Consider the following 24,419-nt stretch of genomic DNA (forward strand, 5'->3'; position numbering starts at 1 on the left):
CCTTCCACAATTGGAGGCAGGATAGAATAGTCTTTAGAAAAGTTTTCTCCCTACCCAACATTAGAAATTTCTTGGACATGAGAATTGGCTTAATACACATTAGCTGGGTAAAAGGAAATATCTGGGGAGTATAACTATAAAAGAGGAAAAGACAACTTGGGATAAGAAGTCAATTTCTTTGAAATCTCATCCAACAAGCATTTATAAACCATGTACAATATGGTGGGTACTGTGCTACACATTCCCCCCCCCCAAAAAAAAAGGCATCCCTTACAAAGGTTATGGAAAGAGGAGGGGGGAATAAGTGAAAATTTTATTGTTGTTATTGTTTCCTCAATTCCTAAAAATGAATGAGCTAGAGAAGGAAATGGCAAACCATTCCAGTATCATTTTGCCAAGGAAACCTCAAATGAGGTCACAAAGACAGGAAAACAACTGAAAGTGCTCAACATCAACAACAATAACAGTGTAAAAACTAGATGCAGTTCTGGAGTCAGGATAGATTTAAGTTCAAATCTGGCTTCAAATACTTATTCATCCTGTGACCACAGGTAAGTCATTTAAGCTCTGTCTGCCTCGATTTCCTCAATTGTAAAGTGGGAATAATAATAACATCTACTCAAATGGCTGTTGTGAGGATTAAAAGAGATGATATTTGTAAAGCATTTTGCAAATCTTCAAACACTCTAAAAATGCAAACTGTTATTATTCAAAAAGACTATACTAAATACTACACTAATTACTACTACAGGGATGAGGAAAGACTTGAAAAAGAGACCCTTGAAGAAAGCTAGGGATTCAAATAGTCAGAAGAGACAAAAGAGCTCATGCCTAGGCATAGACAACAATTTATACCAAAAAAAATGAAAGAGAGAGATCTAAAGTTTGCAAGTTCAGAGAACAGTAAATAGACTAATCTGGCTGGAACACAGAGTATGTGAAGGGAAGTAATGTTGTGGATAGTCTACTATGACAATATAGTCAAGCAGATAATTGAAAGTTGATTGGTATTAATTTGACCTGTAATATTGACCTATTAAAGTTACCCTTTTGCCATAATCAGGCAGCACAAGCAGATGCTATACATGTGTGTACAGACACAAAAGGCAATGATTATTATGGATTGCTATCAGTCATCTTGATAAATTCAGAGCATAATATAAACTATTCCCTTCATTATCCCACTTTCTCCCCCAGCTTACACTGCCAGAGTAAAAAGCACAGTGGCCTGGGCTGACTACATTTCCTCATCCTCATCTGCCTTGCTGCCAGCCCAGAGATATAAGCATTATCTCCTGACCATTATCTAGGGAGCAAAGTTGCAAGGAAATCCTGATTGGCACCACAATTTTGCAATCTAATAGCATATTGGTTGGTTTTTAAAAAACAATATTCCATCAGTCCCTTGTCTTTCACAGACCATTTTATCAAGCACACATCCCATGTATCAGGACTATTTTCACAAAGGACACCCCAAGGACATGACACTCTGGTTCAATTTATCCATCCTGTCACAGTGAGCTTGCCAGCCAGAGCTGATCGCACATTCCAGTGAAATACTTTGTTTCTGTTTTTTGAGAAAAGGCCCAGAGAGGGTTTGCTTGATCTAAGATTGAAATTGAGATAATATATTTCCTTTTCTATGGTCAATGCAGAAGCAATAACTATATATAGTTTTTCTGTGGTCAACTCTGTACAGAGGACTTCATAATAACTTTGACATTCATTGCAAGAAGCTAATAAAGGAAGAGCCTTTTTAAATGTGGAGCATTCTTATTTTTTTATTGGGAGGGAGGATGCTTATTTCTTTGGCTTAGAGTAATATGGCAAGTGATGCCTTCCAGCCGATTCAAATGTTAACATCTAAATCCTATGAGGAAATCTGCCCACTATTTTCTTTTTTCTGGTCTGTATCCATCATCAGACACTAAATAATATGCATTGTGTGGCCACAAATATAGCACATACATTTCAAGATAGTTCTCTACATTATGCATATGGAATCTAAATATGAGAACAGAGTCATATCAATTAGATGCCTAATTCATAGCTTGAAATAATTTACAAGACTTAAATGTTCTTCTTTCCATTCTTCTTATAAATTAGAAAAATAGATCAGAGATCTAGAGCTAAAAAAAAAAAAAAAAAAAAGGAATCTCAGAAGTTACCTATTAAGTTATTTGACAAATGAGGAAATTCAGATCAAAGGAAAACTACCTAAAGTTAAGCAAGTACAATATAAGTTATCATCAGATCTGGGATTCAAAACCAGTACCTATTACTTTCTCTGTATCATTCTCTCAGCTATTCAAAAGACATAACAAACAGAACAAAGATAGAACAAATACTCTCATCAACATTGATCTTTGAATCCATAAGAACAGAATGGTTGTAACCTTTAAACTATATGCCATTAAACAACTATGATTAAAGTGTCCTATCTGTTCTTGATTATAATAAATATACATGCATGAAAATACACACACACACATGTCATCATCATCATCATCATCATCATTCTCCCAAAGCTATCATCCCTCAACTACAACACAAGTCCTCAATTAGCTTTCATTAAACTGACAATATTAAAACTTTTTTCCAAGAAATTAACTAATGAATGACAACATGTAACAACACACACTGACAAAAAGTTTAAAATACCCCTTTTCATATGATCTAATATATGTAAAGTGATTTGCAAACTGCAAAGTATATTCATGACATTTGTCAGAGACTTAACTAGAATGGAGCAGCAGTGGGGTTGTCCAAGGGCAACAAATTTAGAGGTCACTTACTATCCCACTAAGCATAGCATTTACTTAAAAAGAATAGTTAGGTAAAATCAGAAGTTAAGCTTCCTCCCATAGATACCATGTCATGGGCAAACTCTCCCATGACCTAGGCCTAACCTCCTTCCACAAACAGCAGTTGTATGGCTTTGATAGCCTACAATCAGGTCTTTATCCAGCCCTGCTCCCTCAATTGTTCCATGTCATTTGTCCTGAGATTGGTTGGGTTTTTTAGAACTGTTAGTTATTATAATATAAATTTTTATGATTTTTAGAGTCAACATATTTTATAGTTCTAGGAGACAAGAAGACTTAGATTCAATTCTGGCCCTCACACACACTGAATACTTGATTGTGAATATATATATGTATATGTATAATATGTATGTGTATGTATGCACATATGTATCTATGTACATACATATTCACATAAAGACATCTCTCTCTATGTATATACATACCTTCCCACACATACATATATATGCCATTTAACTTCTCAGTAGTAGTACCAGACAATTCTCTAACACTGCAAGTTACAGAATTATAACTAATTTGCATTAGTAGAGGGAGTTTCCCAAATGCAAGTCCCAACGCAATCCAAATCAATCTTCCTATCATCATGTTTACAACTTGTCTCATATAACATCAACCCCTAAACTTGAAATTGAAATCTTTTACCATGCAGGCATAGTGAATTTTTCTATGGGTCATCAATGATCTTTTTTTTCTTTTTTCCCCTCTAGCTTCCCAACTTTTAGTTAATTTTTTTCTTCTAGCCTAGGAAATAAAGGTAGAAAAAGTATAATTTGAGTTAATACTATAGTGAAAGCTTTAGAGGGATTTGGGGGTTTCAGGGTTCTTTTGATTCCAAGTCCTTATGACTATGAAAAATTGAGAATTGGCTGGACCTCATTTGGAATAATAACCTTATTCTCTTGGAGAAACACATTCTAACATATGTTTGCTATCTCTCTTTCTCTCTCTCACGGCTGACTTCCAACCTCTAAGTCTTACAAGGTCAATGACATTCCTACCTTTGTTCCTATTCCCAGGCATCTGTAACTGTGCTCACCTTGCAGTTTAGACCTTTTTAACAGATGCTAATTTGCTTGCTCAGCTCTAACCTGTCAGTGAGGTCTGGCTTCTATCTTTTTCACTGTATTAAGACTGTGAAAGCCTATCTTAAGTCATAAAGCCATTTTGATAAGCCTTATCGATCCTAGATTATAAATTTAATATATATTCAAACTGTGTTTTGGTAAACTTTTAACCTGATTCCCTAAGAAAAATGTGAAGCAAAAATAAAGACAAAGGCCAGGAGAGGACCATTTTTTGATCTTGTAAAAGAAACTCTAAGCTGATTCATTTCTACAATCAGAATCACCAGTGTAATAAGAATCCACTATCCTCACTCACTATCTCTGCAGGGTATTTATCTTGCCAAATTTTGATGAGAGGAAGAGCTGGTAAAAGGACAGAATCAGGAAATTAACAAAAGAGGAAATCAGTTCCTTTCCCTGGTGGATATTGGCCTGTCAGAGGGCTGACAGGGCAACCAGAAATAAGATAGAATGTGTCTGGGACTTATTAATTGAATGTTTTCCACCCTCAAGACCTCCAATTATGTTACTCAATTTCCATTTGACATTTGCTGAGGATGACAGTAATTATCACCCCTATTGTACAGATATTGCCCCTTAGAACTAATTTAATGCCTTCTCATACCATGGAGGTGGACCTTGATTTCTCTGTGGATCAACAAATTTATTAAGCAATTCATATGCCAAGCATTGGGTTAGGGATAAAAGAAATGCAACAAATAGCCTTTGTCCTCAAGGAGCTTACATTCTATTGAGGAAGACAACATGTATATTTATAAGCATATGAAAATTATATAATTACAAGGAAATGAAGGAGCAGGGGGATTTCACTAACATCTGGAAGATAAAGAAAAGTTTTGTATAGAGATAAGTAGCTAAGCTTTGAAAGAAAATCGGGATTCCAAAAGGCAGAAATGAGATAGGAACACTTCTTAGAGACTATGGCAGTGGTGCACAAGCTCTATAAGATAGTACCAAAATAGTAAGTCTTCTAGTATAAATATAAATATATATATATATATATATATATATATATATATATATATATATATATATATATATATATATATATATATATATATATATATATATATATATATATATATATATATATACCATAAGGGATTGTATATCTTTAAGTTTCCCCAACCTTAGTGGCTTCCTGTCCAAACTACTTTGGGATAACATATATTTTTCATGTTTCAGGCCAAGCCTCAGCCAGTCTTTGAGCTCCAATTGACTCAGAGTGAATGTAAATAAAAATTATTTCTGTTTTGGCCAGATTGATTTTTTTAAACTAGAAAAAAGGCCATTCTTTGCTTCAATTCTTACCTTATCTTAGTCAGTCAAACTAAGACTTCTTAAAAACCTTGGCTTTAAAAGGCAAAGATCTCCCATTGCATTTGGGGCCATCTCCAATTGTCCTCATATATATGTCTTGCCACTGTACACAGATGGCTCTGGAGATGAAAAAAAGGCTCATGAATGTATTTAGTTCTCCCTTACTTAAATCCAACTCACTTGCATGTCATAGCATCACCTCCCTGATGCCCTGTTCTTTGAGAATGAAAGATAAACAACAAAGAATGTATATATATTATGTATGTATACATGTGTGTATAAACCTGTGTGTATGTATCCACATATACATATATGTATGTATACCTTTTAACTTGTCTCCCCATTAAAATATAAACTCATTATGGCTAGGGATTGTTTCATTCTTTGTACCATGCTGCTCCCTTCACTCTTAGTTCAACTTACTCTCCAGACTGCTGAATTTCCTCTCAGCTGACTTGTCCTCATCACAATGATTCCTCCCTAAAGCCTTCCTCCTGTTAGGTGAGTACCTACTTGGGATTGCCATTTCATGAGAGGTTCTAGCCAGCCTGCTCACTTCACTTCCCACTCAATTTACTCTCTGATTTTTCCACCACTCTACCAGCTATCTTGCCCTCAAATGGAGTCTCCCCTTTTCCATTTCTCCTTCATTTTCTCTTCTCTATTAGAATGTAGGCTCCTTGAGAGTAGAAATCATCAGGTTGTTTGTTTTGTTTTGTTTTGTTTTACTTATGTATCTATAGCACTTAAGACAGTGTCTGACACACAGTAAACATTTAGTAAAAAGCTCAAGCTAGTTCTCAGCAGTACAATCATCCAAGACAATCCCAAAGGACTAATGATGAAGCTTACTATCCACCTCTTTGATATTGATTGAATACAGACTGAAGCTTGCTCTATTGCACTTTCTTTCTTTCTTTTTTATTCAATTCTTCTTGTACAAAATGAATAATATGAAAATGTTTTACATGAATACACATGTGTAATCTTTAGCTAATTGCTTACCAGATCAGGGAGGGGAGCAGGCAGGAAAGAAGGGCGGGAAAGAATTTTGAACTCAAAACTAAAAAAAAAAAAAAAAAACACATAAAAATATTTTTAAATAGTTTTAACATGTAACCGGTGAGGGTGGAAATAAAATGTCTATCTAAAAATAAATATAAAGCTGCAAAAAATTCAAGATATCTGTCTACATACATGTATATACACATATATATATATACTTTTATCATAAATACTTAACAGTGTCTTGTACATGGTAGGCATTTAAGAAGTATTATTGGTTGATTGATTGATAGTCTCTGGAGCAGCCTAGTTTCATTCAGAAGTTTGTCACCAAAAGTAGGTCTTATTTTGACCTCGGCAATAATCTAAGGAACTGGGAGCCATGATGTGAACAAGAGGTAAGATCTATGCCAGGAACCAGGGCTCCTGGATGAAATCATGGATCCTTGAAACACTGAAGCAAGTACAGATTTTTTTTTAAATAATAAAAAGGAGGTATTAAAAGAGTTTCTATTGTATAAAATAAGATACTATTAGAAGAAAAGATGTTCTATTATTAGAAGTCTATAGGGAAGCTAAAATTAGATGCTAGAACTCCTAATTCCAAAGTTTCATTGTATACTAGGGAAATCTGATATTACCTCTTTTAATGGAAATAATGTATTCCAATAAACATACTTTTTATCAGAAACTTCTTGATCAGAGTTAGAAATAGCATAGGTATACACTAAAAAAGAATTTCAAAAAGTCCAATAAGGAACCCTCATATATTATAAAAAATCATTAAAATATCAAATGTGTCAGAAAACATTAAGTATGTCTTTGTTGGGGCTTGGATTGGGTTATCTTTTAGATTCCTTTCTACCATGGCATTCTGTGATTCTTTGGGGGGTCTTGCTACAGAAGAAGGGAAGGGATTAAATTAGAATTAGTGGAGATAAGAAAAAAAAAAACAATTCATGTACTCAGAAACAGAAGAGTCAGGGATCATCTGGAAAGAGAGAAGATCTGTAATTAGTCAAGGTGGATTCCATATCCTGAAAGAAGCAGGTGACCAATTTCTATAATCTCCAGTTGAACTAGTGACAGACTAACCTTCGGCAGTTTGAGCCCAACCTGCCCTAATCCCTCCTTCTAGGATTTACAGAGGATTATTTGAGAAGAGGAATACTCTTCCATCTCAAATAAGAGAAAGAGCATTGACTGTGGAATCAATACCTGACCTTTGGTGCTTATTTAATATACCATAATCTTAGACAAGTCATTTATTCTTCCTTTTTTAAAATCTATTAAATGTGCAGGGAGACTAAGTCAGTCAGTTAGTTAACAAGCATTTATCAAGGGCCCAGTAAAAGAGTTGTTCAAGGTCACACAGATGGTAAGAGACAGAAGTGGGACTCCAGCTCAAGTCCAGAGTTAACAAACACTCTTTCTACTGTTCTAGATCCCCTCCTACAAAGTCCAACTTGTTCATGAGATAAAGCAATTTGGTTCTAGTCATATAGAACTGGGCTACATGTTAAGAGACTCTCACAAAATTAAGGCCACAATAATACTAAATAGTGGTTTACAATTTGTAAAATGTTTCACATGCATTATCTCATTTGATTTTCATAACTGTGAAGTGATACAATTTCCCCTACTTCACATTTGAGGAATATAAGGCTCAGAGAGGGTAAAGTGCATCTTTCAGTCACAAAGCTCATAAATATCCATAAAACATATATGCTGATTCTTTCTTTATCTGTTAGCTCCATGACCATAACCAGTCATAGGGTAGAGATTGGAATTGGATCTGTTATCTCATTGGTATAGGGAGAGGGTACTGGTAAATGTTTAACAACTGACTTTCAGGGAGGGTAGACACACTTTGAAGTTTAATTTACATTACAAACATTTTGTCTATCACTTTCTTAAATCTAAACAATCAACAAAACAGTAAACTAAACTCTGATTTGTCACATTTATTGATTTTCAACATGTAAATACTTACTCTAAGAATTTGATATTTGACTCTTCGAAGCCTATTCTAGTCTGGATATGGAAAACTCCCAGCTGAGAAATTTCATCACCAATGAGGATCCATACTTTCTCTACATCCTTCATAGTTAGTGTTACTTAAAGCACTGTGAGCTTGAGGAAATTGTCTGGGGTCACATTAGCATTAAGTGAAAGAGTTAGGATTTGAATTTCAGTTTTCTTGGATCCAGAGGGTAGGTTTCTATCTTTTTTTTTTTTTTTTTTAACAAAAAAAGAGAAAAGTTCAAAATGAAGATTTCAAAGGAGGTATTCTGTTTTTCTACTAAGCAGAGCTCTGAAGTTGGTGAAGTTGATCACCCCACTCACTGGCAGATGCTAAATTTTTAGAGGCTAAAAAGTATAAAGATAGAAAGTGGACTTAGTGTATCTTCATCATAATTTAAAGTCTTCAAGAATTTTCTGGTGTACTGACATGATGAGGATCATACAGTTAGTATGCTGTTAGAAGCAATATTTGAATTCATATCTTCCTGCTTGAGACCAGGACTCTCTGCTTTATGCCTTGTTACCTCTCAGCTAGCTTATTGGTTAAATTTGAGATTCATAGTGTCCTTATACCATGATCTCTAAACCTTTTTGTATATTGTGGATCTAAGTATATGGACCTCTTCTCAAAATAATATTATTAAATGTCTAAAATAAAGCATAACTTTTAAAAAAAAGCAATTATTTAGATGTAAAGATGGATTTCCCCCCCATCTAAGTTCACAGATACCTTAGAGGTCCATATTCCCCCTAGTTTCGAACCTGGGTCTTAGAGCATTTCAGTTGGCTTTGCTATCACACTTTATTCTCCTATTTGGCAGCTACTTGAAGTCTCTCTGTAGCTGGAAGAAGCATACATAAGCAATTCATTGGATTTTAAGGAACCTAAAATATCTTGTAATTGAATTTTTTTCATTTTAAAGATGTGGAAACACAGAGGCAACATAGCACAGAATACTGAAGTCAGAACACTCCTTTGACATTAACTGGGTGCATATAGATAAGTTTTTGGACTCCCTTAGCTTTAATTTCCTCATCTGTAAAATGAGAATAATATTGTCAGTTGTCACTGAGTTGTCTAAGGTCCCACAAATCATAAGTAAACACATTTGGAAGAGGATCATAGATGTAGAGTGTACGTAGTTAGATATAAAGTTACTTATTCCAAGCTCCTAATTTTACATATAAGGAAAACTGAGACCTACAAAATTTATAAATTTCAACTATATAGTTGAAGTTGAACTCAAGATCTCTGATTCAAAACCTTTTCTTTCTGTTGTAGCCCCTTACAATACTTCTAGGATATGGATCCAGGTCTTTGGGTTCTAAATCCAAGACTTTTCCTGCCCTACTTTTCTGCCTTATGTGTTGTTAGATGGGCTGGGGTGATGTTGGTGTCCGGGTATATGTCAACATGTTGCACAACTAAAGATAAGTCCGTAAGAATAAAACAACAGCAAACCTTCTTAGCAAGAGCAAATGACAATAAGAATGACTGTCTTTCCCCTTAAATTATTTATTTGTTTTCTGCTTAATTTTTTGGCACCATTTTGTTCCATCTACCCTACCCACAATTATTTTAATTGAGAAATCCTTAAACCTTTATCTTAGAGTAAGTTCTTTCCCTTGCTTTCTCCCATTTCTTCTCCTCTAATTCCACCAATAAAACACCAACAGCTTCTACTCAATCATTCTTTTATCCAATGTGAACTTTTAAAAGCCCATTCACTAATGGAAAGAGCAATATTTTCTTCCAGAGGAGATTTTTAAGCATTTCACTAAATGTTAGTTTTCATAGGCTAATACCATGAAAAAAAATCAGTTCCAGTCTGCCAGGCATGATGCCAGTCAAGTTTCTGCCAGTACTAATAGTCCAGTTATGAATGAAGACCATTAGTCAGTTTAAGTAACTAAAAATCAAGCAAAGCCACTTTGCTTTTCTCAATAAGTTTCACATTTCTCAACTATCTAATGTTCCATCCCCTTGGAATAATTGACTTGTAATGGAAAGTCCTTGGCCTCCTTTCTCTGGATTAGTCATTAAATGGTATCTCAATAAGATGTCATTTTCTTTTGTCTTGAAAAAGGAAATTCTGCTAACCTATTTTGTTTCTTCCATGGGCATTGCTCCTAGGATCATAGATCAAGTATTGAAAGGGACTTAAATACTGAAAGGGACTTAAGAGTATATTACCTTCATTTTATAGATGAAGAAACAAAGATCCGGGAAAGCTATGGCTTATCTAAAGTCTTACAAGTAGATAGCTGAGAAGAGACTTAAACTCATATCCTCTTAATTCAGAGCTAGTTTCTCATTTCTAGTCAGGAACTCCTACTAGAGGTAACCTTCATAACCTTCAAGAGCAAGAATTTGGAATAATAGAAATAATAAAAACAATCACCATAGTTGTATAGGGCTTGAAGGTTTACATACATGATGATGAAATCGTGAGAAACTCAAAAACTATTGTACATCTCAATCGCACAAATTTTATATCAACATAAAAGAATCTGTTTCTATGTTCTTCTCTTCCTCCTCAAAATGCTGGAAATATATATTTCTGTAACAACTATTTTCTTTTTAAAAAGTGTATTTATTTATTTAAAACTTAAATGAAAATAAGAAAAAAACAGAAAAGAAAGACAGAAAAAGAATAACAAAAGAAAAAACATTGCCATGTGCCCAGCAGAACATCAAGGAGAATTCAAAATATGTAACAATAAATTTCCATTTCAAAAAAGTGTATGTAATAATAGAAAACATTTTATTTATAACTATACATCTTTTCTTTGCTTTTTTTTGGTAGGTTTTCTTTTGTTCTCCTGCTGTGCACTTTTTTACTTATTCTGCTCCCTCCACCCCAAGCAGGCTGCAGTTAAGCATGGGTACAATTATATATACACACACACCACACAAATATGCATGTGCCTACATACAGATACACACATATACATATATATATATATACACATGCATATACATATATATATATACATGCACATATACATATAGACATACATCTAGGACAATATTAATATGACTAACATAATGTAGATTTCTCTCTTGATTGAATCTTTTTTAAGTTTGACTAAGATCAATGATTATTAACCCTACTTTTTTCCCTAATAAATTCTATCCTGATCATTGTTATTATGTTTGCTATCCCTGCTAACTCTTTTATTTGACTTATTTGACTTTTACTTGTTTAACTTGCCTTCTTATTACTTAACCTTCCTTCTGTTCCTCATGGATCTCTTCCTTTTCTTTCCCCCCCCCCCACCCATCCTTTCCCTCCCTCTTTATCCTATTCCTATTATAATCTACATATCTTATCCCACTCTCATTAAGCTAAATACCTTTTTATGCCCTACCTTATCTTATTCCCTCTCCCCTTATTTTTTTAAAATAGATTTTGGCGGGTGCTATACCCTTCTTCATATATATATATAAAATTCTCTCTTTAGTCCATTCACCATACAAATAGGTTTTCAGAACTACCAGCTCTTTTCTCCCATGTAATTTCTCTTAGTCTTACATCTCATTCATATAGCATGTTACTATTTTTGCCTTTTCCTAGACAGCTGAATTTTTAAGATTCACATCATATTTAGCTCTGCCCTATTAGGTTCTTACTAAGTGCTAAGTTGGTACTTAACAATTCTCTAGCTCAGAATTCACATCTTTAAAAGCAGCAAATTCATTGGTTGTAAGTAATTCCCACAAGCCGCTGGGAGTACCCACAAGCCCATTCTCTGGGAGGATAAAAAGAGGCAACATTGAGTCTGGAGGAGGAGTCTGGATTGGGGAAGGACAAGACTTCCCGAGAGAACTTCAAGGAAGCTCAAGGAGATTCAGAGCAAGGATTCAGGAAGAAGAGGATTTGAGATTCTACCTTTGCTCTAGCTGGAGGCTCCAGAAGCCTCCCAAGAAACCTGCTCACAGATAAAAAGTATTATACAGAAAAGAAACCTCCTCCCAGAGAAGGATTACAATTGAGAGACGATCAGAACATTACCCCAATCATTCTTTAGGACTATCAATTTACTAATGTCAGTTTTAGACATGTGGTTTACATTCCATATGGAAAAGATAAACAATTTATCCTTATTGAGTTCCTTGGAATTAGATTTTGATATTGGCTCTTATAAATTAATTTTCTAGTAAGTTCAGATTTGTTTGAAACAAAATTCTGAAAATCTGAGAATTTGTTGGATGTCTATTTTATTAATTCAGTATTATACTTAATTTGGATATAATATTTTTGGCTGAAATCCTAATTCTTTTGATTGTTGATATATAGTAGGACCTGTGGTCTTTTATTGTAGCTGCTGATAAATCCTGTGCAATTCTTACTGTAGCTCCAGCATTCTAAAATTTATTGTTGTTAATGCTTGTAAAATATTCTCTTTAATCTGAGTTTTTTTTTAATTTATCAATAATATTTTATATGTTTTCCTTATAGGATTTCTTTGAGATAATGATAGGTGGATTTTTTCTATTTCTACTTTCTCCTCTTGTTCTATCACATTAGGACAATTTTCTTTGATTAATATTATTGTGTCAAGATTCTTTTTTTGGTCATGGCTTTCAGACAGTTCAATTATTCTTATGTTTTCTCCTCTTGATTTGTTCTCTAAATCTCTTGTTTGTCTTATAAGATGTTTCAGAGGGGTGGAGCCAAGATGGCAGAGAGGACACATACTTCTTTCTGAACTTCTCCCTGGACCCTCAACTAATTACCAAAATCAGCAGGCAGTTCTAGACCTGCAGAATTCATGAATATTGGGAGTGCAGCAAATGACCAGCCACAGATAGTTTAAAAGTTCACCAGAAAAGGTCTGTTTTGGAAGGGGAACAGAGGAAGGGCAGGTGCAGGATGCCAGCGTAGGCTGTACAGACCCACGGCTTTGAGGTCTCTGTGGGACAGTGAGGACTCCATGCAGTGGAGAATCTAAAGGGAAGGCTCTACCACAGTGTTGGCTGCTCAGCCCTGACTGCAAGCCAGTAGATCAGCAGAGAAGAAGAAACATCCAACACAAACACAAAAGATAAAGAGTGAACCCCAAAGTGCCAGAGTCTCACAGGACCTGGCCACACTCACCCAGCACTAGGAGTGAATCAGCACAATCCCAGCACAGCCATTGCTGCTTTGCTTGTGGTTGTAGAGGAAGCTTGGAAAATCTCCCTTGCCCTAAAAACAGATCCCAATTAAAAAAAAAAAAAAAAGTAAAAAGGCAAAGTGAACTCTAACTATAGGTAGCTTCCATGGTGAAAGAGAAGATTTCAAACCCTGAGGAGACTAAAAACAGATTGTCTCGAGATGAAGCCCCAAAGGATGCTATAGCCTGCTCCCCATCACACAAGGCTCTCCTAGAAGAAATTTAAAAGACTCCTAAAAGAGAGCTAGAAGAAAAATGGGAAAGGGAAAGGAAAACTCTGCAAGAAGGTTTAGGAAAGGCATATAACTCATTAAAAATAGATTTGATAAAGTAGAAAAAGAAAACAACTCCCTGAAAAACAGAATTTGTGAAATGGAAAAGGTAAAAAAAAAAAAACAACCTCCCAGGAAAACAGAATTTGTGAAGTGGAAAAAAATTCTATAGAACAAAACAACTCATTTAGAAACTCAATTGGACAAATATGAAAAGAAACAAAAAAAAGTAAATGAAGAAAATAATTCACTAAAAATCAGAATTGAACAAATGGAAATGAATGACTCAATAAGACATCAAGAATCAGTCAAGCAAAACCCCAAAAAAAGAAAAAATATGAAAAAATGTAAAATACCTACTTGGGAAAACAACTGACCTGGAAAATAAATCTAGGAGAGACAATCTAAAGATTATTGGACTCCCTTATAAAAACAAAAAAGAGTCCAGACACAATTTTTTTCAGGAAATCATCAAAGAGAACTGCCCAGATGTCACAGAATCAGAAGGTAAAAGAGCCATTGAAAGAATTCACCAAATACCTCTTGAAAGAGACTCCAAAATTAAAACTCCAAGGAATATCATGACTATTTCAGAACTATCACATCAAGGGGAAAAAATATTACAAGCAGCCAGAAAAAAAAAAAAAGAAAAAAGAAAAAAGAAAAAAAAAACAATTTAAATGCCAAGGAGCCACAATAAGGATCACCCAGGATCTAGCAGCTTCCACCTTAAAGGATCAAAGGGCCTGGGATCTGATATTTTCAAAGGCAAAGGAACTTGGAATGCAGCCAAGTGTTGGAATACATGGAGCTGTATTGACTTGTTCCTTAACAGCCAAGAATAATCTACCCTGCTAAAATGAGCATTTTCTTCCAGGGAAGATGATGGGCATTCAGTGAAACAGGTGAATTCCATGTATTTCTGATGAAAAGGCCAGAGCTTAACAAAAATTTGACCTCCAAATATAGGACTCAAGAGAAGCATAAAAAGGTAAAAAGAACTCTTGAAAACTGTATTTCTGTTATGGGGATACAAAGAGAGTGCATGCATAATTAGATTTTATTGTTGTAATATAAAAAAGAAACTAGAGGTGGAAAGGGAAAATAGTTCCAGAAAAAGGTAAAAGTGGAGGTAAAATGATAGAAATTACATCTCACAAAGAGGCAAAGGAAACCTATTACATTTGAAGATAAGAAGGGAAGGGGATGAACATTGTGTGAATCTTACTCTCATAAGATTTGGCTCAAAGAGAAAATATTAGACATATTTTGTTTACAGAAAAACTCACCTTATTGAAAAGAGGGAGGGGAAAGGCAAAAAGGGGAGGGGTAGGCTAAATAGAAGGGATAACAGAAATAGGGAAAGGTATAAGAAAGGGGGAGGGACTCTAAAGAGGAGGCCAAATGGTGCTCTTAAGTTAAATACTGGGAAGGAGGGAAAGAGGAAAAGGAAAGGGAAAATATAATCTGGGGATAATAAGATGGCAGGAAATACAGAATTGGTAAATTTAATCATAAATATGAATGAGGTGAACTCTCTCATAAAATGGAAGCAGATAGCAGACTGGATTAAAAGCCAGAATCCCACAATATGTTGTTTACAAGAAACACATTTAAAGCAGAGTGATACATACAGAGTAAAGGTAAAAGGCTGGAGCAGAAGCTATCATGATTTCAGATCAAGCAAAAGCAAAAATTGATCTAATTAAAAGAGATAAGGAAGGAAACTATATCTTGCTAAAGAGTACCACAGATAATGAAGCAATATTAATAATATATATGTATATGTATATGTATATGTATATGTATATGTATATGTATATGTATATGTATATGTATATGTATATGTATATGTATATGTATATGTATATGTATATGTATATACATACACCAAGTGGGATAGCATGGAAATTCCTAAAGGAGAAGTTAAGAGAGCTGCAAGAAGAAATAGACAGCAAAACTATAATAGTGGGAGATCTCAACTTTGCACTCTCAGAACTAGATAAATCAAACCACAAAATATATAAGAAAGAAGTTAAAGTAAATAGAATACTAGAAAAGTTAGGCATGAGAGATCTTTGGAGAAAATTAAATGGAAACAGAAAGGAGTGTACTTTCTTCTCGGCAGTTCATGGAACCTATACAAAAATTGACCATATATTAGGACATAAAGATCTCAAAATCAAATGCAGAAAGGCAGAAATCAGTAAATGCATTTTTTTCAGATCACAATGAAATAAAAATTACATTCAATAAAAAGCCAGGGGAAAATAGACCAAAAAGTAATTGGAAATTAAACAATCTCATTCTAAAGAATGAATAGGTGAATTCTCCAATTGATAAATGGTCAAAGGATATGAACAGACAATTCTCAGATGATGAAATTGAAACTATTTCCCCTCATATGAAATCACTATTGATTTAAGACAACTCTGAGATACCACTACACACCTGTCAGATTGGCTAAGATGACAGGAACAAATAATGATGAATGTTGGAGGGGGTGTGGGAAAACTGAGACACTGATGCATTGTTGGTGGAGTTGTGAAAGAATCCAACTATTCTGGAGAGCAATCTGGTATGCCCAAAAAGTTATCAAAATGTGCATACCCTTTGACCCAGCAGTGCTACTACTGGGCTTATATCCCAAGGAAATACTAAAGAAGGGAAAGGGACCTGTATGTGCCAAAATGTTTGTGGCAGCCCTTTTTGTAGTGGCTAGAAACTAGAAAATGAATGGATGCCCATCAATTGGAGAATGGTTGGGTAAATTATGATATATGAATGTTATGGAATAGTATTGCTCTGTAAGAAATGACCAGCAGGAGGAATACAGAGAGGCTAGGAGAGACTTACATGGACTGATGCTGAGGGAAATGAGCAAAACCAGGAAATCATTATATACTTCAACACTGATACTGTATGAAGATGTATTCTGATTGAAGTGGATATCTTCAACATAGAGAAGATTTAATTCAATTCCAGCTGATCAATGATGGACAGAATCAGCTACACCCAGAAAGGGAATACTGGGAATTGAGTGTAAACTGTTTGCACTATTGTATTTCTACACAGGTTACTTTTACCTTCTGAATCCAATTCTTACCGTGCAACAAGAAACTCGGTTTTACACACATATATTGTATCTAAGAAATACTATAACACATGTAACATGTATGGGATTGCCTGTCATCTAGGGGAGGAAGTAAAGGAAGGGAGGGGAAAATTTGGAAAAGAAGTGAGTACAAGGGATAATGCTGTAAAAAAATTACCCATGCATATGTAATGTCAAAAAAATTATAATTATAAAATTAATTTAAAAAGAATGAATAGGTGAAACAGCAAATCATAGACACAATTGATAATTTCATCCAAGAGAATGACAATAATGAGACAACATACCAAAATTTATGGGATGCATCCAAAATGGTAATAAGGGGAAATTTTATACTTCTAGATGCTTACTTGCATAAAATAGAGAAAGAGAAGATTGATGAATTGGGCTTGCAAGTAAAAAAAAAAAGCTAGAAAAAGTGCAAATTTAAAACTCCCAAATATTAAAATTGAAACTTTAAAAATAAAAGGAAAAATTAATAAAATTGAAAATAAAAAACTATTGAATTAATAAATAAAACTAAGAGTTGGTTCTATGAAAAAAAATAGATAAACCTTTAGTAAATTTGATTACAAACATGAAAGAGGAAAATCAAACTGTTAGCTTTAAAAATGAAAAGGGAGAACTTTCCACCAGTAAACAGGAAATTAGAGCAATAATTAGGAGTTACTTTGCCCAACTTTATGCTAATAAATTTGCTAACTTAAATGAAATGGATGAATACCTTCAAGAATATAGGTTGCCCAGATTAACAGAGGAATAAGTAACTTGATTAAATAGTCCCATATTAGAAAAAGAAATAGAACAAGTTATTAATCAACTCTCTAAGAAAAAACCCCCAAGATCAGATGGATTTACTTGTGATTTCTACAAACATTTAAAGAACAATTAACTCCAATACTATATAAACTATTTGAAAAAATAGGGATTGAAGGAGTCCTATGAAATTCCTTTTATGACACAGATATGGTACTGATACCTAAACCAGGTAGGACAAAAACAGAGAAAGAAAATTATAGACCAATCTCCCAATGAACATTGATGTAAAATTTTTAAATAAAATATTAGCAAAAAGATTAAAGAAAATCATTCCCAGGATAATATACCATGACCAAGTAGGATTTATACCAGGAATGCAGGGCTGATTCAATATTAGGAAAACTATTAGCATAATTGACTATATCAATAACCGAATTAACAAAAACCATTTTATTTTCTCAATAGATGCAGAAAAAGCATTTGATAAAATCCAACACCAATTCCTATTAAAAATACTAGAGATTACAGGAATAAATGGACTTTTACTTAAAATAGTCAGTAGCATCTATTTAAAACCATCAGGAAGCATCATATTTAATGGAGATAAACTGGAACCTTTCCCAGTAAGATAAGAGGTGGTGAAACAAGGTTGCCCAGTATCACCCTTACTATTCAATATTGTATTAGAAATGCTAGCTTCAGCAATAAGAGATGAAAAAGAAATTAAAGGAATTAGAGTAGGTAATGAGGAAACCAAATTATTACTCTTTGCAGATGATATGATGGTATATTTAGAGAATCCCAGAGAATCAACTAAAAAGCTATTAGAAATAATCCACAACTTTAGCAAAGTTTCAGGATACAAAATAAATCCACATAAATCATCAGCATTTTTATACATCACTAACAAAATCCAAAAGCAAGAGATACAAAGAAAAATCCCATTTATAATAACTGCCAATAGTATGAAATATTTGGGAATCTATCTCCTAATATATGTAAACCCTCACAAATAAAATCATATTTAAACAATTGGAAAAATATCAAATGTTCTTAGATAGGTGGAACAAATATAATAAAGATGACAATACTACCTAAATTAATCTATTTATTTAGTGCTATACCAATCAAACTCCCAAGAAACTATTTTACTGGCCTAGAAAAAAATAACAACAAAATTCATCTGGAAGAACAAAAGGTCAAGAATTTCAAGGGAACTAATGAAAAAAAAAATCAAATGAAGGTGGCCTAGCTGTACCAGATCTAGCAGTCATTAAAACCATTTGGTATTAGTCTTTATTTATACTAGTTGATGAGGGGAATAAGTTAGATTCACAGGACAAAATAGTCAATAACTATAGCAATCTAGCGTTTGAAAAACCCAAAGACCCCAGCTTTTGCAATAAGAATTCACTATTTGCCAAAAACTGCTGGGAAAATTGGAAACTAGTACTGCAGAAACTAGGCATTGACCCACATCTAACACCATATACGAAGATAAGGTCAAAATGGATTCATGACCTAAGCATAAAGAATGATATTATAAATAAGTTAGAAGAACATAGCATAGTTTACCTCTCAGACCTATGGAGGAGGAAGGAATTTGTGACCAAAGAAGAACTAGAGGTCATTACTGATCACAAAATAGATAATTTTGATTATATTAAGTGAAAAAAGTTTTTTTAAATAAACAAAACTAATGCAGACAAGATTAGAAGGGAAGCAATAAACTGGGAAAACATTTTTATATTCAAAGGTTCTGATAAAGATCTCATTTCCAAAATATATAGAGAATTGACTCAAATTTATAAGAAATCAAGCCGTTCTCCAATTGATAAATGGTCAAAGGACATGAACAGACAATTTTCAAATGAAGAAATTGAAACTATTTCTAGTCATATGAAAAGATGCTCCAAATCTCTATTGGTCAGAGAAATGCAAATTAAGACAACTCTGAGATACCACTATACATCTCTCAGATTGCCTAAGATGACAGGAAAAGATAATGATAAATGCTGGAGGGGATGTGGGAAAACTGGGGGCACTGATACATTGTTGATGGAACTGTGAACAAATCTAACCATTCTGGAGAGCAATTTAGAACTATGCTCAAAAAGTTATCAAATGGTGCATACCCTTTGACCCAGCAGTGTTTCGATTGGGCTTATATCTCAAAGAGATCTTAAAGGAGGGAAAGGGACCCACATGTGCAAAAATGTTTGTGGCAGCCCTTTTCATAGTGGCTAGGAACTGGAAACTGAATGGATGCCAATCAATTGAAGAATGGCTGAATAAATTATGGTATATGAATGTTATGGAATATTATTGTTCTGTAAAAAATGACCAACAGGATCATTTCAAAATGGCTTGGAGAGACTTACATGAACTGATACTAAGTGAAAAGAGCATACATGGCAATAAAAATAGTATATAATAATCAAGTCTGATGGATGTGGCTCTCTTCAACAATGAGATGATTCAAACTAGTTCCAATTGTTCAGTAATGAAGGGATCCATCTATACTCAGAGAGAGGACTAAGAGAACTGAGTGTGGACTGTGTACAACATAGCATTTTCACTCTTTCTGTTGTTGTTTGCTTGCATTTTTGTTTTCCTTCTCAGGTTTTTTTTTTCTTTCTAGATCTAATTTTTCTTATGCAGCAAGATAACTGTATAGATATGTATACATATATTAGATTTACCACATATTTTAACATGTATTGGAATACCTGCCATCTAAGGTAAGGGGTAAGGGGAAGGAGGGGAAAATTTGGAACAGCAGATTTTGCAAGGGTCAGTGTTGAAAAATTACCTATGCATATATTTTGTAAATAAAAAGCTATAACAAAAAATAAAATAAAATAAAAATAATAAGATGTTTCAGATTCTCTTCTATTTTTCACTCTTTATATTTTGTTTTATTATTTCTTGGTTTCTTAGAACTTCACTGCATTCACCTTGCCCAACTCTAATTTTCAAAGAGTCATTTTTTATTTTAAGATTTTAGATCTCCTTTTCTAATTGGTTGACTTTCTTTCCATAATCTTGTTTTTCTTAAATTGATCTTTTTAAAAAAGTTTTTCCTCAGTCTCACTCATTTGATTTTCAATGTCTTATTTTTAGTTCTTCTATATTTTTTGCAGGGCCAATAGCTTCTTTGGGGTAAGGTAGGCTTTTTTTAAAACTTCAATATCCTCTTTTGAAGATGAACCCTAGTGCTCCCTGTTAGCATAGTAACTTTGATTAGATTCTTTCTGTTTCACCTGTTCATTAAAAAAAAAAAAAAAAAAAGAACTTAATATAATCACCTCTAGACCTGCGATGGTGATGAGGGAGTGCCTCTAGCTTCACTTCAATTCTCTCCTCTGACCTAGAACTCAAAACCAAGAACTCCACTCTTATAAGTGTTCACAGCCAGAAATGTCCCTGTCCCACTGTTTCTGCACTCTTTGCTGGTTCCTTTTTACCCAAGGCTATGTCTTTCCAGCACAGCTGGGTGTAGCACTCCTTATCAGCAGCAATTTCCTTATTCTTCCCAATGGTGGAAATGGAGGTTACTACCTCTGAACTCAGCCCCAGAAATTGCCTACTGTTTCAGCTGACTAGCCTGGAGTTGTTTATTTATTTAGTGTTAATCCTCCTTTCTGGGGGTCTTTCTTTGGGTCTTCTCTGATTGTTAGAAGGACTCCCATTCTGCCTTAAGTCTTTTTTTTTTTCACCAGTCTACATTACTTCCTAAGGCACAATTTTGTTTTGTTGGTAGGGGAAATTTGGAGAACTTGGAATTTTTGATGTACTCTGTCATTTTCCCACAATCCTCCTCACAATTATTTGCTTTTTAAAATACTTTTAACTTTTACATTGTGGAAACTTCTAAGGGGAAAAAAATTTCACTTTTAATAAAAGCCTGACATTTTATTATTAAAAGTTATCAGTACTACAAAAGAAAAACAACCTGACTCAGAGATCTGACACTAAATATGACATTCTGCCTTAATAGCACCACTCTCAGAAGTTGAGGAGAGAAATGTGTTTTTTTAACTGTTCAACTACCATTGCTTAATTTTTCAATTACTCAGAGCTATGTCTTTCTAATTTACATTGCTGTAAGTATGGTTCTTTCAGTTCTGATTTCAGTCTGAATCAGCTCATCTAAATCTCCCTATTTTTCTAAATAGTTCATAGCTGTTATATCTTATTTCATAATAATATTCATATTATATTCAATATGACAATATTGCTCTGCCTTCCCATAAAAAAGAGGGAAATTATCCATCCAGAGATTATCCATCTCTGAAATCACAAAATGATATAGGAAATCAGTGAAATGTATGGGCAAAACTAGTGCTGGTTGTGTTGTTTAAGGATCTAGAACTGAAAGAAAAAGTAGAAGCTATCAAACCCAACCCTCTCATTTTATAGATGAAGGAGTAAAGGCCCAGAGATACTATACTTTTCCCAAGCTCTTACAGATAGCATGTTTCAGAGAAGGAATTTGAGCTCAGGTTCTTTGATTTTAAAATCAATAATCTTTCTACTGAACCACAGATTAAAGGATACCTTCTTTGTTCCCAATTTAAATTGTTTATCTGATTTTTTAAAAATTTTCATTACTTTCACTTTGGAATCCTGTATCATATCCTAAAATATACAAGGAATCAGTTCACATATAGTGATATTGTATTTAGAGAGAAAAGATTTTTAAAAGTACAAGAGAAAATTCCAAGTCAAAAGCAGAATAGTAACTGGCAGAGCAGCTGGAGAACAAGTCCAGAAACCCAGGGTAACATATAAACATTTAGGCCACATTGTAGCTTGTTATCTTGTTTAAAGATTTTTCAGGTCTTTTTCTTTCCATTCTCTCCTAATGAGAATGATATTTTGATTAGGATAAAGCAGAAAATGAGAAGGGGAAAGTAGATGGAGATATCTGACATTTATATGATGTTTTTAAGTTTGCAAAAGCTTATCATTATCAATTTCTCCACTTATTACCAGAGTTTCCTATATTTCCTACATTGTTTCCAAAAGATTTCCACTAACATATTTGAATAGAGAAGTCTCTCTGGTCTCCTCAATCCAGGAAAAACCTTAAAGTATCTCCAACAAAGCAGATATTTACATATAGTTTAGTCCTCAAGAATTACCTGAGTTACACAAAGGCAAGGAGACTTGTCCAGGATCACACAGTAAGTGCCCTATGCTGGATTTAAATTCTAACTGTTCTTCTATTCCATATACATTGTGTATATCTATATCTTTATATCCTGTCTCTTTTGGGTAGATTATAAGCTCCTAAAGGACAAGGAATGTTTCCCATTTGGTTTTGTGTGATCAGTACCTAGGACAGCACCTGAATGCATGTGTGTTGTTCAATTCAGTTGAGTTTACCACTTTGTGACCCCATTTGGAATTTTCATGGCAAAGATACTGGAATAGTTTAAATTATTTGTTTGAATCCTATTTGTCTCAGTTTCTCCTCCATAAAATGATTTGGAGAGGGAAATGGAAAACTAAATGAGCATTTTATTTTGGAAATTTTTATTTGATACTTGTATTTAGGGTCTCAGAATAGAAGAAGCAGAAAGGATCTTAAGGGAATTTAGTAGTTTTTAAATTTTCTTTTTTAATAGCATTTTATGTTTCCAAATGCATACAAATATAGTTTTCAACATTCATCTTTGCAAAACATTGTGCTCCAAATTTTCCTCCTTCTCTCCACCCTCCCCAATTCAGCAAGCAATCCAATATGTTAAACATGTATTGCTATTACTTTGTACACAATATATTTCATTTTGCTTGAGTTTATGGAAAACTTTCCAGATTTTTCTGAGAGCATTTTGCTCATTATTTCCCATAGAACAATAATATTCCATCAAATGATGGCCATCCCTTCAGTTTCCAAATAAGGGAATTTATCATTAACAGATCACATTAGCACAGTAACGTAAGGGTTATGACATGTTTTTCTCATGGCGATTCTATAAGGAGCAGAAATGTATTTTCAGTGGGAAAAAAACTATAAGGTTTGCTGGGTTTGTCCAAAATCCAAAATCTTACTGTAATCTTGGAAATTCTGTATTACTTGATTCTATACACTTTTGCTGACCTTTGAAATGTATAATTACTCCACATTTTTATCATTTTATCTTCTGTTTTAGCTCCTTCTGGCATATCTGGGAGTTCAACACTTCTTTCTATAGAATTAAGATCAAACCTAATTAATGAGAAGTAAGGGAGGTATGAGGACTATGAAATAATCTGCATCAATGTAAAGTTGAATTTCAAATATTTACAAATATAGTTTGATCACCTTAGTTCAAACTAATAATTAATAAAGAATAGCCAAATAATAATATAACTTTACTTACATGGGATTTTGAAGGAAGGAAGGAAGGAAGGAAGGAAGGAAGGAAGGAAGGAAGGAAGGAAGGAAGGAAGGAAGGAAGGAAGGAAGGAAGGAAGGAAGGAAGGAAGGAAGGAAAGGAAGGAAGGAAGGAAGGAAGGAAGGAAGGAAGGAAGGAAGGAAGGAAGGAAGGAAGGAAGGAAGGAAGGAAGGAAGGAAGGAAGGAAGGAAGGAAGGAAGGAAGGAAGGAAGGAAGGAAGGGAAGGAAGGGAAGGAAGGAAGGAAGGAAGGAAGGGAAGGAAGGAAAGAAGGAAGGAAGGGAAGGAAGGAGGGAGGGAGGGAGGGGGAGGGAGGGAGGGAGGAAGGAAGGAAGGAAGGAGAGGAAGGAAGAAAAGAGAGGGGGAGGAAGAAAAGAAGGAAGGAAGGGAGATAGGAAAGCCAGCTAAAGAAAAATTAAATCATTTGTAAATCAATTTACATTGCATTTTTCCTTGTCAAATAAAGACT

The 24,419-nt window shown here is 34.1% G+C and overlaps 1 long non-coding RNA gene across 1 annotated transcript in view; it reads left to right on the top strand.

Moving 5' to 3' along the window:
• The first annotated feature begins 482 nt into the window (after positions 1-482).
• Positions 483-24,419, top strand: part of LOC141554852 (uncharacterized) — a 54,389-nt gene continuing 30,452 nt past the window's right edge. The window contains exon 1 of the long non-coding RNA XR_012485983.1: positions 483-551. This is a non-coding gene — a long non-coding RNA (uncharacterized LOC141554852). The remainder of the gene's footprint in view (positions 552-24,419) is intronic.

This window comes from Sminthopsis crassicaudata, chromosome 1 (assembly GCF_048593235.1).
Source record: "Sminthopsis crassicaudata isolate SCR6 chromosome 1, ASM4859323v1, whole genome shotgun sequence".
Lineage (NCBI taxonomy): Eukaryota > Metazoa > Chordata > Mammalia > Dasyuromorphia > Dasyuridae > Sminthopsis > Sminthopsis crassicaudata.